The sequence below is a fragment of the Cavia porcellus genome, unplaced genomic scaffold, assembly GCF_034190915.1.
Source record: "Cavia porcellus strain 051 isolate PalLab524CR breed Dunkin Hartley unplaced genomic scaffold, mCavPor4.1 scaffold_18, whole genome shotgun sequence".
NCBI lineage: Eukaryota > Metazoa > Chordata > Mammalia > Rodentia > Caviidae > Cavia > Cavia porcellus.
Window position 1 is genome coordinate 8,778,979 of NW_026947501.1, and position 6,241 is coordinate 8,785,219.

The 6,241-nt window shown below is 36.9% G+C and overlaps 1 pseudogene; it reads right to left on the reverse strand.

The window, feature by feature from the left end:
• Positions 1-4,810: 4,810 nt before the first annotated feature.
• LOC101788671 (olfactory receptor 5M11-like) lies at positions 4,811-5,754 on the reverse strand (annotated as a pseudogene).
• Positions 5,755-6,241: the final 487 nt, after the last annotated feature.

Genomic DNA, 6,241 nt, shown 5'->3' on the forward strand with positions numbered 1-6,241 from the left:
AGTGGGTCACAGAAGAAATTTAACAATACCTAAAAGAAAATGAAAATGCAGATACAACTTACCAGATTCTGTAGGATGCAATGAAAGCCATCCTGAGAGGAAAATTTATTGCACTGAGTTCCCACATCAGGAAAACAGAACGAATACAAATAAATAACTTGATGCTACACCTCAAACATCTAGAAAAAAGAAGAGCAAGTCAAGCCCAAAGACAAAAGAAGAGAGGAAATTATAAAAATCAGAGCAGAAATCAATGCAATAGAGACTAAGAAAACAATCCAAAGAATCAACGAATCAAAGAGTTGTTTCTTTGAAATAATAAATAAAATCGATAAGCCCCTAGCCAACCTTATTAAAAAAAGGGAAGAAAAAGCTCAAATTCAGCAATAAGAAATGAAAAAGGTGAAATCACTACAGACCCAATAGAAATACAGAAGATCATCAACACCTATTTTGAAAACTTCTACTTTCAAAAGTTTGATAACACAGAAGAAATAGACAGATTCTTAGAAGCATATGAAGTACCAAAGCTAGATCAAGAGGATGTAAAACTGCTGAATAACCCAATCTCTGTTAACGAAATTGAAAATGTAATTAAGTCCTTACCCACCAAGAAGAGCCCAGGCCCAGATGGATTCACTGCAGAATTCTACAAGAAATACAAAGAAGACTTAATGCCGACACTCCTCAAACTATTCAATGAAATTGAAAGGGAAGCAATCCTTCCTAAGTCATTCCTGGAAGCAAATATTATGCTAGTACCAAAACCTGAGAAAGACCCAACTAAAAAAGAGAACTATAGACCGATCTCCCTAAGGAGCACAGATGCAAAAATCCTCAATAAAATATTGGCAAATAGGATGCAGCAAATCATTAAGAAGATTATACACCATGACCAAGTGGGATTCATCCCAGGAATGCAAGGATGGTTCATCATATGCAAATCAATAAATGTAATCCACCATATCAATAAAGCCAAAAATAAGAATCACATGATCATTTCTATAGATGCAGAAAGTGTTCGATAAGGTCCAACATTTATTCATGATAAGAACTTTGCAGAAAATTGGAATAGATGGTCTTTACCTCAATATAATAAAGGCCATTTATGACAAACCAACAGCCAGCATCATACTAAATGGCCAAAAATTGAAAGCCTTTGCTTTAAAATCAGGCACAAGACAAGGATGTCCTTTATCACCACTCCTATTTAATATAGTACTGGAAGTACTAGCCAGAGCAATTAGGCAAGAAAGAGAAATAAAAGGGGTAAAGATAGGAAAAGAAGAAGTTAAATTAATCATTGTTTGCAGATGACATGATACTCTACATAAAAGACCCCCTAAACTCCATTGAAAGACTCTTAGATACAATAAATAAATTCAGTAATGTGGCTGGATACAAAATCAATACTCAGAAATCAATAGCATTCCTATACACGAACAACAAAATCACAGAGAGGGAAATAAGAGAAACTGGACTATTCACATTAGCAAGCAAAAAAATGAAATATTTAGGAATTACTCTTCCTAAAGAAGTGAAAGACTTATACAGTGAAAATTATAATACACTGAAAAAGGAAATTGAGGATGATCTCAGAAAATGGAAAGACATCCCTTGCTCATGGATAGCAAGAACAAGCATTGTGAAAATGGCCATTTTCCCAAAACTGTTATACAGATTCAATTCAATCCCAATAGAAATACCATCAACATACCTTATAGATCTATAGAAATCACTCCTAAATTTCACCTGGAACCAGAAGAGACCTAGAATCGCAAAGGCAATTCTAAGCAGCAAAGACAAAGCAGGAGGCATCACAATCCCTGACTTGAAGTTATACTACAAAGCAACTGTAGTAAAATCAACATGGTATTGGAATCAAAACAGAGCTGAAGATCAATGGAATAGATTAGAAGATACAACCACAACTACAAACACACTCAACCACCTTATCTTTGATAAAGGAGCCAAGCAGGTTCATTGGAAGAACGACAGTCTCTTTAATAAATGGTGCTGGAAAAACTGGCTCTCCACTTGCCGAAAACTAAAGCTAGACCCATGTCTATCACCATGTACTAAATTAAAATCTAAATGGGTCAAAGATCTGAATATGAAAACAAAAACACTAAATCTATTGGAAGACAAATTGGGTAGAAACCTTGGAGACATAGGAGTAGGTAGAGAATTCATGAACAGGACTCAAACCGCACAGGAAATACTTCCCAGAATCAATAACTGGGACCACTTCTTATTAAAAAGTTTCTGCATGTCAAAAGAAATCTCCAGCATAGTGAAAAGAAAACCCACAAACTGGGAAAAGATTTTAGTGAACTCTCTCTCAGACAAGGGACTCTTGTGTAAAACATATAAAGAATTAAAAAAAAACTCAGACTTCCAAAATTCAAAGATCCAATCCAAAAATGGGCATCTGAGATTAATACGCAATTCTCAGATGAAGAAATACAAATGGCAAATAAATACATGAAAAAATGTTCATCATCATTGGTCATTAGAGAAATGAAAATTAAAACCACACTGAGATACCATCTCACTCCTGAAAGAATGGCCAGGATCAAGAAAATCAACAACAACAAATGCTGGAGAGGCTGTGGGGAAAAAGGAACTCTGCTGCACTGTTGGTGTAAGTGTAGACTGGTACAGCCTTTGTGGAGGTCTGTCTGGATATTTCTCAAAAAGTTAGGATTGGAAATCCCATTTATTCCAGCTATTCCACTTCTAGGCGTATTCCCAGAAGAACTGAAAGCATCATACCACAGTGATATATGTGCACCTATGTTTATAGCTGCACAATTTGTAATTGCCAGATCTTGGAAACAACCCAAGTGTCCATCAACTGAGAAATGGATAAAAAAAGCTGTGGTATTTCTATACAATGGAGTATTATTCAGCTATAAAGAAGGATCACATTGAGATATTTATCAATAAATGGGCACAGCTGGAGACCATACTCATAAGTGAAATAAATCAATCTCGCGTGTGTGAATACCGAATAGTTTCCCTAATGTAAGTAATGATTCAAATATATAAAAATATGTGGTAATCATGATTCCCCATTATGTGGCCTTGAAGCCTTATAAACTTTTCACTTATTAATTAGAAAGTCTTTATTCTGGGCTTCTCGATATGGAAATATTTGAAGCTATAGTATATGAAGATTTTTATTCAAATATTTCAAAGAAAAAGGCAGACACTATGGTAACTACTATTAAATTGGGTTATTTGGTGATGAAGCACGAGGTTGCTGAAACAGTCATGCATTGACCTCTATTGTCATATTGTTATGTCCTGTTTTAACTCAATCTCTCCCTTATTCTTTAAAAAAATTATTTAGTTATTTCTTATGTTTATTTTAATTAAGGGGAAAAATTTAAAAAATTAGGATATATAATAGTAACTTTTTTTGATATCCTATTGACTTTTTTTGAAGTCCTGTAGTACTCCCACGATCTTGTTTTGACTGATTAGACTCTGTTCCATTCTGTATGATAGTATCAAGTTTGAGGGTATAGGCAACTACTTTGAAGGCAATAAGATTCACTAAGATGCCCATTCTGGTTTGACTATTGTCTCCTTTGGAAGTCCTGTAATGTTTACAATGCCTAAGTTTTATTGGTCTTGTTCTCTACTGTTTTGTCCAACTTTATAATATCTAATGAGATAGACAATTCTTTTTAAGGAAACAAGAGACATCGTTGATAACCATTGTTGATAACCTTGTACTCTGTTTTACATCATGTGCTATGTCTATCCTTGGTTTTGACTGACAGCTTTGTTTTGCCATATTTGACTGTATTCTCTCCCCCCCAAAAAAGTAATAAGAACTAAGGAGTAATAAAACCCAAAATGTGTAAATTTTGTTGTAAAAAAGAGAGGGGAAAAGAAAGAGCTCTAATGGATATAACAGCAAGTGTGTATAGGGGTGTTAAATAGCTGACTATATTAATGTTTTTGGATCATTGAACACAGCTGTTTGCAGTCTCTCTGTTTGAATGTCCACTTTGTATTCTTTGATACTGTGATTTGAGCAACTATTTCTAAGATGATAATATGTAATCTATTAACAGGTGATTTCTTACTGTTTTTTTTTTTTTTTTTTTTGTAGTTCTGTATTACGTGTACCCTTACACCGCTTTGTTTTGTTTTGTGTTTTTCTCTTTTTCCTTTTAAATAAAATTTAAAAAAAAAAAGTTTAAGAGGCGAGATCAAGCTGGTACCAAGGACACATTTTTATAGCTCTGTATCTTGGGAGAAATAGTTGCCATAAATATCACAAACAGTGAAAATTGAAATAACTCATGCTTTTCCTATTATTTGCATTAATGATTTACTTTTCAAAGACTGCCTTCTCAGGGAGAATCTATGGCCATGTAAATGTAACTCACCTGCATTCTCCTTCCCAGTACTTGCTTTCATCTAACAGTATATCGAACAACTTCATCTATATCTGTAACATCTATTCCTCTGTTCTACAATGCAGGCTTGGTGAAAATGTAAGGCTTTCATACTCTGGAACCTCAGATACCTTATTGTCCAGCTATTCTGGTAGAAGTCAGAAGCACAAAACCTTGCTGGGCCTACAAGGCTAAGTTCTACACTTGTGTTACAGTCAGTCTTTATTCTAACCGTCGCCTTCACTATTTCATCAAATGCTCATTAGATCTCACACTAATCATCAAATACAAAGACACTCTGCTTTGGCCTCAGAAAACTACACTCACTTAGAATATGAGGGACACATCGATTCTTTTGAGGTTTTCTTTATTAATGAAAAATTACTTTTATTTCTTCAGTGGGAGACTGCAGGGATTGAAGTTTTCTCTGCTAGGGTTCGTAATGAACACTCCTCCCAAAGCCTGCATAACATTCTTGTTCCTCAGGCTACAGATAAAGGGGTTCAGCATGGGGCTTACAAAGATACAAAACACCGACACCACTTTGCCCTGCTCAACAGACAGTTTGTTTGCGGGTCTTAGGTACACGCAGAAGAGGAAGCTGTAGAACATAGACACTGTGGTCAGGTGGGAGCCGCAGGTGGCGGGGGCTCTGCGCTGCCCCATGCTAGAACTGATCCTCGCGATGGTGGTGAAGATGAAGACCTGGGAGGTGAGCAGGGAAACCGGTGAGGTTTGTCCTTGCGGACAGGAATTGGGCCAATTGCAACACATCAACATTAAGAGTGTGGGGTCTGCGCAGTAGAAATGGTTGATGGTGTTGGAGTCACCAAAGGACAAGCAGGAGTTTAAGGTTACCTGCATGGTGCCCACCACGGAAGGCCAGAGGTAGGGCAAGGTGACCAGGCAGACGCACATGGGCTTGGACATCTTGCTGCTGTAACGGAGGGGTCACAGGTGGCCATGGCATCGAGCAAGTAGTACTCAGTGAGCAGCAACGTCACAGACACAAAACACTGGGTCAGGCACCCAGCGTAGAAATGCTCTTCTTCTCAGATAAGAAATTGACCAGCATCTGCGGGGAGACGTTAGTGGAGTAGAAACAGTGCACACATGCTAAGTGGGTGAGGAAGAAATACATGGGGGTTTACAGCCCGGGGTGGGGGGGTGAGTCTGATCAGAAAAATCACCCCAAAAGTTTCCAGGGAGTGCAATGAGATAAATCAAGAGAAAAACTGTAAAAAAAGGATGGGCTGCAGCTCCCACCAGCTGTCAGACCCAGCAGAATGAACTCAGTGGCCTTGGTGCCATTGCATTGGGGATCTATCTTCATCCTCATGGTCTCTGGGGAAAATGGCATGAAGGAGTCAGGGCTAAAAGGAAACAAATGGAATCTGCTAACACATGCCAGGTTTCATTTTGTTCCTTAATCTTCTAGCTGGACCATTGGTCCGAGTCCCTTGTCCTCACATTGGTTACTGCAATAAGTCTGAGAAGACAATATGCCTGTACAGGTGACTGTTTTGTCATTATCAGCAGAGTAATGCATTTTATGTGTCAGGAGATCACATATTTATTGAGAATGTGTTTTATATATATTCAGGTTCCATTTCTTCCTCATTTCTTATTTATTTTCCAGTTGCAATGAGCAACTCCTGGTTCCTTGGTTTTCTTTTTTCTTTTTTTAATTTATTTGTTCTTTTCTTTTTTTATTTAGATACAAGTAAAACAAAAAAGGGTAGAAATAATACAGAATTTCAAAAAATAACAGTAAAAAACTACTAGTTGATTAATTGCTTATTGTTATCTTAGAATTAGTTGTTCAA